General features: G+C 38.2%; 1 pseudogene; it reads right to left on the bottom strand.

Moving 5' to 3' along the window:
• Nucleotides 1-10,743: 10,743 nt before the first annotated feature.
• On the bottom strand, nucleotides 10,744-11,424 carry LOC140527129 (golgin subfamily A member 7 pseudogene; annotated as a pseudogene).
• Between the last annotated feature and the right edge of the window lie 1,469 nt (nucleotides 11,425-12,893).

Genomic DNA, 12,893 nt, shown 5'->3' with positions numbered 1-12,893 from the left:
TAGGGAAATAAAAATTGGCTAGTTTGGGCCCTTCTCTAAAATGGAGGACCTAGGAGGAACTCCTTAATGGGAAAAGCAGACCAGGGTAGCAGAAGAATGTTTCAGAATAAGAAGGCTTCAGGGGATGATAGCTGTTCTAATGTGAGACTGCAGATAAAGCATGGTATTGAAGTCTGGATAATTAGAAGCACACCCAGTACGAGAAAGCTCCTTCATGCCCTTGTACTAACCCAAGGAATTTTGAAGTAATATTTATAGGAATCTCACACAAGGAAAATGTTAATATGACACAGTTTGAGTGAGAGATATGCTGGAGTCAACTCATACCTTCTCACAAGGGTTAATTGTTCAATTTCAGTGTTTACTCCTGGAAATTAGCTAATGTTACAAATTATAATGATTGTTTTGTTGATTGTCTAGACTTCAGAAAGCAATGGAGAAAATGTGACTAAAACAGATTAAACTTTAAAGTGTAAAGTGTGCCCTGCATTGTCAGAGGGACGGTTGTTAAACACTTAAGCACATCCCTCATTTACATTCTACTTCTTCAAATACCGTTTAATTTCTTTTGAGGGGTGGGAGGAATGAACCTAGAGAATTATTCTTCTAAAACCACTTATTTCCTTTGACCACACCTCTCAAAGATTCTTATCAAGTGGTTCGTAGATGATTTTCAGTACTCAAGGGGATCTCCTTCCTCTGATCAATCCTTTAAGGAAACAGGGAAAGAGGGTCCTACTTTGGGCAGTCATAATGCTAATCCCTTTTAGAGATGGGGGAAGGGAATAGGCTTAACTGGACAAGAGGTTTTCTCATTCTAAATTTGAATTTCCAGGTCCTGTGCTTTCAATCTGAGTATTTTTCCTACTTTTCTAAAAGAAAAGGGAAAAGTCTAGCAAAGCTTTTAGATTGGAGAAATATTTACTTCTTAATATTTTTAGTTGACCTAAAAAAGAAGTTTCCCCACATGGGGAACATAGAAAATTAAGGTGACGTGGTTCTTATTCTCATAAGGATATATACATAAGTAATTATAAAATAATACATCATATTAGAAAATGTTAAAACAAAATGTTTTGTGAGGTCTGAGGGCAAGTTCTCTACCAAAAGGGCATTGGAAAAGACTTAATGAAAGCAGTATCATTTGGGTTGGGCTTTAAAGAATGGGTAAGGAGTCAACATGCAAAGAGGGAGTAAAGGGACATTTTGGACATCAAGGGGAGGGAAAACCAAAGATAATTCCAAGGTCACCAACATGGAAGAGTAGGTGAATGGTGGTTCCATGGATGACAATGATTAAGTGTGAAGGAAGAGGCTATTTAGGGGAAGGAACAAAATGTGAAAATTCTGTACGTTAAGGAAATAATGTTGTGTTCCATGGGAATTTTATAGTTACAATTGCATCCTTCCCTTAAATTTTCCCTATGTATAATTTGCTTGACTTTCAGTGGACCAGATAATACTTTAAAACTTCCTCAGAAGATCTGTGATTGCATTGATGTGGACCCTCTTCCCCATGCTGCAAACTTTGATCCTTCCTTGTTTTAGGAGGTGACTAGAAACAGTCATCACCTGGTGGTCAGCCTTCTGGTGATGAACCACTTAGCTTTAGTGTCCCTTGAAGGACAGAAATGTAATTCATCATTAGGCTGTGTGAGAAGACTTTGTTCTTTTTTCCTTCTCCTTTAAAAAAAGTTTTGTTGATGCTTTATGTTATTTATAGCAGGCTTTTATTAAAACCTTTACACAGACAGTGTAAGGTTCTGAGGATAAAAGGACAGGCAAACAAAGGACTCTGCCCTTAAGAAGCTCACATTCTGACGGGGAATAAAACTGGTATGTTGGAGATATATACAGACATATGCCAGTAAGTGGAAGGTAGACAGAAAGGGAAGCATTAAAAGCTTTGATGACTAGGAAAGACCTGCTGTAGAAAGTGATGACTGAACTGAGTCTTGAAGGAAGCCAGGTAAACTATGAGGCAGAGGTGAGGAGGGAGAGAATTCCAGGCATAATGTCCAATCAAGGTAAAGATAAGGAGTTCAAAAATGGAGTATCTTGTGTGAGGAACAGAATATAGGCCAGTGTAGTTGAATCATAGATCTTGTGAAGGGGAATAAAGTATAGGAAGACTAGAAGGTAGGAAGGAACTCTCTTGCAAAGAACTTTTGGAGTAAAAAAAGGACTTTATACTTGATTCTGGAGGTAATAGGGAACCACTACATTATTGAGTAGGGGGCAACATGGTCAGATATTATATTATATGATGCTAGAAGCAACTGATGGTACAGTGGATAGAATGCTGGGCCTGGAGTCAGGAAGACTTGAGTTCAAATATATTCTCAGATACCTACCAATTGTGTGACCCTGGGCAAGTCACTTAATCTCTGTTTGCCTCAATTTCCTTAACTGTAAAATGCAAAAAATAATATCACCTACCTTGCAGAGTTGCTATGAGAATCAAATGAGATATCTGTAAAAACATTTAGCGCAATGCCTAACACATAGGAGGCAAGAATGTAAATACTTATTCCCTTCCTCTTTCCTTCTGAGATAAGAATGGATTGGAGAGGAGACTTGGGGCAGGGTGGCAAGCTAGGGGACTATTTAAGTAATCCAGGCAAAAGATGATGAGGGTTGTATGAATGGAGAAAGGAGACATATGTGAGAAATGTTGTAAAGGTAGAAAGGACAAGACTGACAACAGATTGGGCCTGGGGGTGGGTGAGGATAAGGAGTTGATGATGACACTGAGGTTGTGGGCCTGAGTGACAGAGAAGGTGGTAGTGCCCTCAACAGTAACAGGGAATTTTGGTGGGAGGAGGGGTTGGAGAAAGTTGAATTCTATTTTGGATATATTGAGTTGGAGATGCCCATGAGACAACCAGTTTGAGAAGGCAGCTGGAGTTCAGGAGAGAAGCTAGATCTTGGAATCATCAGCATAGAAATGGTAATTGAACCATAAGAATAAGTAAGATTACCCAATGAGATAGTAGAAAAGGAAAAAAGAAGTGAGTCCAAGACTTTGGTGAATAGCCAAGTTAGTGTGTGTTTGTCCTTTGTTGACAAAGAAGACCATGCCATCAGAGAAATAATGACTTGACTTGCACTTGACTTTGTTTTAAGTGAGGGAGGGCTATGCAGGTCACCAGGCTCACTTCTCCTCCAGAGTCATCTGAATCCAGTGACCAGATATTCATCAGGATGACTGGAGATGACCCAGGATGAGGCAATTGGGGATAAATGACTTGCCCAGTGTCACACAGCTAGTGAGTGTCAAGTGTCTGAGGTGAGATTTGAACTCAGGTTCTCCGGACTCCTACACTGGTGTTCTATCCACTGTACCACCTAGCTAGCCAGTTAGTAGATGTGACATGGATGACAATCCTTCTAAGCAGAGTGAGGAGTGGTCATATGGATAGAAGGGAGGACCAGTGTCATATAAACTTAAAGAAGAGAGAGTGAGGAGGGAATGTGATCAATAGTGTCATATGCTAGAGAGAGGTAAATGAGAATAAAGATTGAGAAAAAACATTAGATTTATCAATTAAGAGATTATTGGTAACTTTGGAGAAGGAAGTTTCAATTGAATGAAGGGGTTGGAAGCCAGTTTACAGTGGGTTTTACAACAGAATGAAAGATGAGAAAGGGCAAAAACTAATTATAGACAGATTTCTTAAGGAGTTTCCTGCACGGGGACAATAACTGTGGGGATATTTGCATCAAATGACTGTTGTTTCAGATTGGGGGAGGCATGAGTATGCTTTTCTTTTGGCAGTAGGAAAGAGCCAGTATTTAGGGAGAGACTGAAGACAAGAGAGAATGGGAAAGATATTGGGGGCAAATTGCTAGAGAAGACTGGAGGTGATGGGATAAAAGATGTATACATGTAGAGGGGTTGACCATGGCAAGTAGGCATACCTCTTCACCTAAGAAAGGAGTGGAAGGAGGAATTTTCTGATATTTACCACTGTCTCCTCTTGAAGTTTATTACAATGAAAAACCATTTATGAGGAGTGGGAAGGGAAAAGATAAAACATTTATTAAGTACCTACTATGTGCTAAGCACTGTTCTAAGCACTTTAAAATATTATTTCATTTATGAAATAAACCAGAAGAGGGACTGAATCTGGCAGTATATACAAGATCATGCTTCTGTAGTAGTAGCTCATGTCCCTACCAAGGGGAGGGAAGTATTTTATCATCTCTCCTCTAAAACCAGTATTGGTCATTGCCCTCAAATCTTTTCCAGCTTGGGAAAAGTTGTCAGACTGTTCAAGAACAGTCACTTCTACTGAGGATTTTAGTGGAGGTCTTTATGTGTGATCCCTGAAATATATACATAGGTCCATACACTTTATTAAACTGTGTGACCAGTGTCTAGTCACTTCCCCTCACTTTCTCCATCTGAAAGATGAGGATATGGGTATTTGCCTCACCTAAATACAGAGTCATAGTAAAGTTCTTTGTAAACCATATGCCCCTACATGAATGGAAGTAATTAATTGATTTTTGTTTTGACTCAAGTGAGATTTTAGTCTGTGACCTAGTGGAATTAGAAACACAGTGAAGGGTCAACTGATTACTGATTTCTTGAGTTTTCTTTGCTTTTTTTTTTGTTTGTTTTCTGAGCCGTTCGTACCCAAGTCCTAGAACTTGTTATTAAAACGGCATGATTAAAACTGTTCACTAGGAAATTATATTGGATTAGTTCAAGGACACTTGAATTTAAAATCTAGTGGTTCAGGTTCAGTTATTCACCTGTCCTCATTAGGGACTCAGATGCATCAAAAAAATATTAACCATCTTTGGCAAGAATTCACCTTGGGGTCAAAAGAGTAAATACAATAACATTTTAATCATTCTTCCAAGTTCCACAAATAACATTTGATATGCTGGATATGTCTAATGAGGAAAAAATTCATCAGTTAACTAAATACCCCATAAATAAATACTGTGAATAAACACATACATACAAGCATACACTATTCATTTGTTCATCAGTGATAAAAATTTGCTGGCAGATGGACTTTTACTACAGCTGAAATATTTCTTAGAAAGTCAAGGTAAAAAATACAAAGCTAGTTCAGATTTTGCTAAAGAAATAGCATAATATAGCAGAAAGGACTCTGGATTTGGAATCACAAAGCCTTCTTTTTAATCTTACATCTGCTTTTTGATAGACTTTGGGTATGTTGTTGGTTGTTAAGTCGTTTTTCACCTGTTTGACTTTTTGCGACTCTATTTGGGGTTTTCTTGGTAAAGATACTGGAGTGGTTTGCCATTTCTTTTCCAGCTTATTTTACAGGTGAGTAAACTGAGACAAACAGGAAAAAGTGACTTGTCCAAGGTCACACAGCTAGTATCTGAGGCCAGATTCCATTCAGGTCTTCCTGTCTCCAGGTCCATGTTCAATCCACTGCACCACCTAGACTTTGAGTATTCCCAACTTGAAAGGCAGATAGTTATGACGTACAAAAGGAGATTGTAACTGCCTGTGATATTTAAGTACTTTACATTTCTGATAGCCAGTAGGCTATCAAAAAGACCATTTTTCTTTATGTTGGTGATTGTTATTTGTCACGGACTTAGGAGGTCTTATTCCTGGAGATGCAGCATAGACAGAAAATGTGGTGGTCAGAGTGACAAAGCTGATGTAGAGGGGTCAGAAGGGCTGTAAATTCAGCTTGTGTCTGTCCATAGTGGGCTGTGGCAAGTGAAACTAGCTAAGGTGATCTCAAGCTGCATGGAGATGGGCATAGTCTACAGGCACAAGGAGGTGATAGTCCCACTGTACTCTGTCCTCATCAGACCTCATGTGGATTACTGTGTTCAGTTCTGGGCACTGGAGATTAAAGACTATGGAAATTTGGAGTCCAAAGAGGAGGGTTATCACAATGATGAAGGGTCTTGTCTATATCATATGAAGATGAGTTGAAGGAGCTTTAGCCTGAAGAACAGAAAACTCAGGGGAGGGCATGAAGGCTGTTTTCAAATATTTGAAGGGCTGTCATGTGGTGGAGAGGGGAGAACGAGAAAGAATGATGTCGCAAAGAGAGGCATTTAGACATCATCAAGAAAATAATTTCCTAATAATTTGAGCTGTCCAAAGTAGATTGGGTTGCCTGGTGAAGGGATGGGTTCCTCCTTCTTAAAAGTCTTCCAGAAGATTAGATGACTATTTTTTGGATGGGTTATAGTGGGGATTCCTTTAGTGTTGGACTAAATGATTTTTGAAGTCTCTTCCAACTTACAAATTCTGTGATTCTGTAAGACAGAGAAAAACAAGTAGCGATAAGTGAGTGAGTTGGTGTGAGCAGGAGCTGGGCTATTGGCTGTGAAGCCTTGTCAGTTACTATATTTTTGTTTCTGGGTCAGGAAGTGTGGCTCTGGGTTTTGGAGCTTTAGGGAATTGTGACAAGGAGGTGACTGTCCTGCTCCACTGGTGCTCCAAGCCCTAAGATTTTGTGGACCTTAGAAACCCAATGCCCTTCTATTCAGCGGCATCAGTATTTGAGAACCTTTGAGTAGAGAGCCCTAATACATGTTATATCCAAAAGTCATAGTGATAAGCCCCTGGTAGCCCCGTAAGATAAAGGAGTGTGAGCAGACCTGAAGCTTGGAGTGAGATTAGGATCAATAGGATTGGGAATGTGTCTATAATACTTAAATCTCTAAGTGGACTTTGGGCAGGTTTTCATTTTTAAGGCCTTCAGTTTCCTCATCAGTAAAATGTAAGGGTTGGACTAGACCTCTAAGGTTCCTTCAAATTTTATGATCCATCTAACTCTCAGATTCCTAAAACCTTCTTGTTTCCAATCGATGCCATTTTCATCTGGCTCTGGAGATTTCTTCCTAGGGAGTTAATTGATGGCTTGTTCAATTTCTTTTTATGGGATAGGGTTATTTAAGTATTTTGCTTCCTCTTCTGTTAATCTGGGCAATTTATATTTTTGTTAATATTCATCTATTTCACTAAGACTGTCAAATTTATGGGCACACAATTGGGCAAAATAATTCCTAATTACTGTTTTAATTGCCACTTCATTGATGGTGAGTTCATCCTGTTCATTTTTGGTACTGGTAATTTGTTTTTCTTCTTTCTTTTTTTAAAGTCAAATTAACCAAAGGTTTGTCAGTTTTATTGGTTTTTTTTTTCATAAAACTTGCTCTTGGTTTTATCTGTTAGTTCAATAGTTTTCTTAATTTCAATTTTATTAATCTCTTCTTTGGTTTTTGGTATTTCTAATTTGGTATTTAATTGGGGGTTTTCAGTTTGTTCTTTTTCTAGCTTTTGCAGTTGTATGTCCAATTTATTGATCTCCTCTTTCTCTATTTTATTCATGTAAGCATTCAGAAATATGAAACTTTCCCTAAGAACTGCTTTTGCTGCATCCCATAAGTTTTGGTATATTGTATCATTATTGTCATCCTTTTGAATGAGGTAATCGATTGTTTCTATGATTTGTTATTTGACCCACTCATTCTTTAGGACTAGATTATTTAGTTTCCAATTAATTTTTAGCCTATCTTTCCATGGCCCTTTATTACATATAATTTTCATTGCCTCATGATCTGAAAAGGATGCATTGAGTATTCCTGCCTTTGTGCACTGGATTGTGAGATTTTTTTATGCCCTAATACATGTTCAATTTTTGTGTATATACCATATACTGCTGAGAAAAGTATACATTCCTTTCTATCCCCATTCAATTTTCTCCAGAGGTTTATCATACCTACCTTTTCTAAAATTCTATTTACCTCCTTAACTTCTTTTTTATTTATTTTGAGGTCAGACTTATCAAGTTCAGAGAGGAGGAGGTTGAGGTCCCCCACTAGTATAGTTTTGATGTCTATTTACGCCAGTAATTCTCTTAACTTCTTTTAGAATTTGAATGCTAAACCACTTGGTGCACATAGGTTTAGTAATGATATTACTTTGTTGTTTATGGTGCCTTTTAGGAGGATATAGTTTTCTTCCTTATCTCTTTTGATTAGATCTCTTTTTGTTTTTGCTTTATCTGAGATTAGGATTGATACCCCTGCTTTTTTCTTTTTTACTTCAGCTGAAGTGTAATATATTCTTCATTGTCTTTTAAAGATGAAATTCAGATCTCAAAGATTTTGGGGGAAATTAACTATATGTGTAACAGAAAATACATTAGTTTTTTATTTGCTTATCTTGATAGAGCAGAATAATTGAAAAATAACTAATGAGGAAGGATGTTTGTTATACTCTGTTCCATTCAGATGGTTGTTCTAGGACACTGAAGAGAAAACATCCTCACACTTTAAAATGAGGAGGCATAGTGCTAGACCTGGAGTCAGGAAGATCCGAGTTCAAATTCACCCTCAGACATTTACCAACTTCTGTGTGATCCTGGGCATGTGATTTAACCTGTTTGCTTCAGTTTCCTCATCCATAAAATGGGGATAATAATAGCATCTCCCTGGTGGATAGAGTGCCAGGCCTGGAGTCAGGAAGACTCATCTTCCTGAGTTCAAATCTGGACTCAGACACTTAGTAGTTATGTGGTCCTGGACAAGTCACTTAATCCTGTTTCCTTACTTTCCTTATCTGTAAAATGAGCTGGAGAAGGAAATAGCAAACCACTCCAGTGTCTTTGCCAACAAAACCCCAAATGGCATCATGAAAAACTGGACGAGATTGAAACACTTGAGCTACAACAACATCAACAACAAAATACAGCAACCCAGAGTTGCTGTGAAGATAAAAGGAGAAAATATTTATAAAGAGCATAGCACAATTCCTGGCACATAGTAAATGCTATATAAAAATTATTCTTATTCTTATTAGCATGCTTAGCACAATGCCTGGGGCGTAGTAAGTACTATCTAAATGTTAGCTATTACTATTATCTTGATTATATGTAATAAACATTATATATCCATATACACATAAGTATATGTATGTATATGGGTATATAAGTATATTGCACACACATGCTACCATCTTTAATAGAATATAAACTCCTTGAGACTAGACACTTTTATTTTTTGTTTTGGTATTACTGGTGCCTAGCACAGTGTCTTGGAGCAGAGATGTCACAAAGGTCCTGGAGATATTCTGTAGGCAACATTAATCCAGTAAGAACACATGATGAGGCTTTTACTGTCAGGAAGGAAGGCGAGCACTCCCAGTTAGTTTTCTGAGTTTCTTGAACTGACCCTGACTACATTTCTAAGATAGAAAAGGTCTGGGGTCATGAAGATGATGTGAGAACACAGAAATCTTGGTTCATTCTTTGATGTCCTCTTCAATGTACTTTCTGAAACTTCTATTAAAGAAATGTTTACCCTTTGACCCATCAATACCGCTACTAGACCTGTTTCCAAAGATGAGTAAGGAGAAAGGAAAAGAACCTATATATTCTAAAATGTTTATAGCAGCTCTGTTTGTGGTAGCAAAGAACCAGAAGCTGCAGAGATGCCCATCAGTTGGAGAAGGACTGAATAAGTTGTGGTGTCTGATTGTGATGAAAATGCTATGCTATAAGAAAATATGAGCTTGATGATCTTAGAAAAACATGGAAAGACTTTCATGAAATAATGACAGTAAAATGGACAGAACCAAGAGAGCATTATATACAGTAACAGCAATACTGTTTTATTTTTTTATTTTTTTTTTGTTTAAGTTTTACTAACACATTAATATTTGGGTAAAGTTATTTCAATGGGTGTGAAAGGCAGACGGATATACTGTTACAGGCTATAGAAAAACAAAAAGTGTTTTATACAATTAAAATACTAAACAAGCTTCTAGGATCTAGGTGAATGACTAACAAATCCATAACAGAAATTAAATCTGAAAGATTAGATCCATTATTAGTACCTACAATAACACTGGGAATAGAACTTTAATTCTTTCATTCTTTGTGAGTAAATCCCTTAGCTCTTTCCAAAGAACAGACTCTCAAAACATAACGATTAACTTAATTTCAAAGTCTTGGAAAATACTGTCATGAAGAATGAAGGTAGAAGAAAAATATTAAGTTAGATTTTGGGGACATTCATATTATTTTATCTGAACTAATTGCAAGATTTATGTGCATCCTGAATACTGAATTCAAGAAAGGTTTATGATTCTTAAGTTTTGCCAGTGGAAATAGTTAAAAATAAGCACATACAGTATTATTCCTACCAAATTATTTTCCCCATGTTATATTTATAATAAAGCCATAAGGAAAATGTTCATTACACCTGCTTATTACACATTAAGGCACAGAGCAAGGATGTCTATAGGTCTGATGGTTTAGTATCCACTTCATTGTGCTTACATAATTTTAATAAAACAAGCAACACATACTACACCCTCCCTACGTTCATGGCAATGCAGTAATGATATAAAATTCTCCAAGGAGAATCAGAGTGACTGGAAATCACACGAAATACTTACTGGTTCATTTAGTAATAAGTGCATTATACATTATCTTTCCAATGAGCTTCAGTAGGAGAAACTAACAGTAGAAACAGATCTTCTGGTAATCCTGTGAGTTTCTTGAGGTCTGGGAGATGTGTCAGCAGGCCACAGTCATAGCTTACCCCTCATCAAAAACCATGCCTAGAAGAAAAGACATTCTTCAATTCAGGGGAAATGAAACCAAATCTGGATTTGACTTGCTGAAATAAAAAAAAAATAAAAAACCACCCGATAGAGACGACAGTATAAATACGGAGCAAAACCAATAGTCTTGGTGGCAGATAAGAGATGTATTTGGAACTGGGCTGATTTACACAACTCATTTTATTAAATTGTTTTGAATTTAAAAAGTGAAATGCTTCATTATATTTTCGCAGAAATAACTACAAAGATTACAGAGTCCTACACAGTTTAAAGACACAAAGTGGATGCTGAGCGACTAGATGTCACCCCAGGAGCGAAATTTTAGAAAGTTAGTCCTTGGAGTAGAATGGCACCGTGGCTCCGGGAGCAGATACAAAGGAATGATGCTTGGAGAGGCGGTAGCGAGAGTCGCATTGTGAGATGGACTCTTAGACTCCACGGTTCATCTCCACTGCTCATGCCTCTGTCTTCATAAATGGTAATTTCAGTAACACGAAGTCCTCTCTCCTTTGGGTCTGTCAGAAGGAGACCCAGTGGAGCACAAATCTTCTCATTCTGTTCCTGAATATATTTGGTGATTTTCTTCAGAACCGTCTCATAACGTGTTTCTATGCACAAAAAGATGCTGTCAAACAAGCTAAGCAGCCTTCAAGGTAGGATTGGCCCCCGAGCTTTTCTGCTTCTGCACAAAGGTTATTTAGAGTTTCTTCAAACTGCTGCCGGTCAGTCCTGTTCTCCATCTCGGAGGGGAACTTGGTCTGGAACCGGCACGGGGTGCCGCCGCTGTAGTCCCGCTGGACAAAGACCTTGCCGGACACGGGAGCCTGCTGCGGCCTCATGGCGGGGGGTCCGGGGACACGACAACACCGTTCCGCTCAAGCCCCGAGAGGCCGGCCGGGAGCCGGCTCGTGACAGCGGCCCCGGAGCGCCCGCCCGCCCCATGCTACCCAGGCCGGCCACCCCGCGCGCTCCCCCCGCACCCTCCCGGCCCGCACCCCAAACACCCCAGCAGTACTGGTTTAAGAACAACTTTGAGTGACAAGTAATTTTGACTATTATAAATACCCAAATTAATACAAAGAACTTATGAAAGAAGACACTAGCTGCATCTAGAGAAAGAATTGATAAATAGAAGGATGTGTAGACTAATTTTACATATATATCTCACACACACATACTCATGTATAAGGATAGCCATCTCTAGGGGGGAGGAGAGGGAAGAAAAAAAGGAAAAAAAAGGAAGTTACATCATAGCTTTAATATATATTTTAAAGGAAAAAAATATTGATGGAATCACAAAACACCGTATGTAGAAAGGACCTGCTGCAAACCCTTCATTTCACAGATATGGAATTAGAGGTATCAAGAGGAGCAGTGACTTGCCTCAGGTCACACAGCTGGTGAGTAACTGAGCCAGCCTCAGACGCTGTATCTCCTGACTTACCTCAAAGGTCATTCATCTGCGCATGTTAAAAATATTTTAGCCTTTCTTCTTTTGTCCTCCAGATTTCATCCTGAAGCACAAATTGTCCTTTCAGTTGGATGTTTAATTGGTGGAATGACAGTTATATTGCAGTCAATATAAAAATAAAGCAGAGGTTTGGCATAAAGAAGAGATGGCTGGCTTTGGAAGCTTCATTTCTTGACTGACAAATATTAACTATCACCATTGACAACCATAAGATTAAGTCTCTAATTTACAGATGAGTTACTGATCTCTCTCTGCAGAGGAAGTTAGTGTACTGGGAATCTCTTATACTGAAAAAAATTACAGAACTTTTGATCACTGGATCAAAAATAATAATAATTTTAAAAACTCAACTGTTCCAAGTCAGATTTTCTGAGAAGAAAACAATCATCTGGAGTCAGAGTCATTTCAATAGCAGAGATCAAAACTGTGGAGATGAGTTTCTGAGGAATCAGAGCTAAGGGCAGATTCATTTGAATGAATAGCTTCTTTGAGCAACTTGCCAGGAATCCAGAGGTTCTCACCCTTACCCCCAATTTATTGAAAAACACTAGATGGAGAGAAACACCAGACTCTGGTGCTGACATTTTTACTTATGCTCTTTCTCTCTCTTCAATTTTTTTGCTTTGTTATGTCTCAGAGGTAACCACTTTAAGTCATTTCCTTATTTTCATGAAAACTTTGAACAACCCTCTGGCATACACACATGTGCCCACCACATGAAGAGTTATCTCAGCTTTGGGGGTATATGTGTGCCAGAGATAACTTATTCCTCCTCTTTCTTCCTTTCTTATCTAGAAAGATAAGAGTTCATGCATCTTCCACCCTAATACAAGGAAG

Source organism: Notamacropus eugenii, chromosome 1 (genome assembly GCF_028372415.1).
Source record: "Notamacropus eugenii isolate mMacEug1 chromosome 1, mMacEug1.pri_v2, whole genome shotgun sequence".
Classification (NCBI taxonomy): Eukaryota; Metazoa; Chordata; class Mammalia; order Diprotodontia; family Macropodidae; genus Notamacropus; species Notamacropus eugenii.
This window is presented reverse-complemented; position numbering and strand designations above follow the sequence as displayed.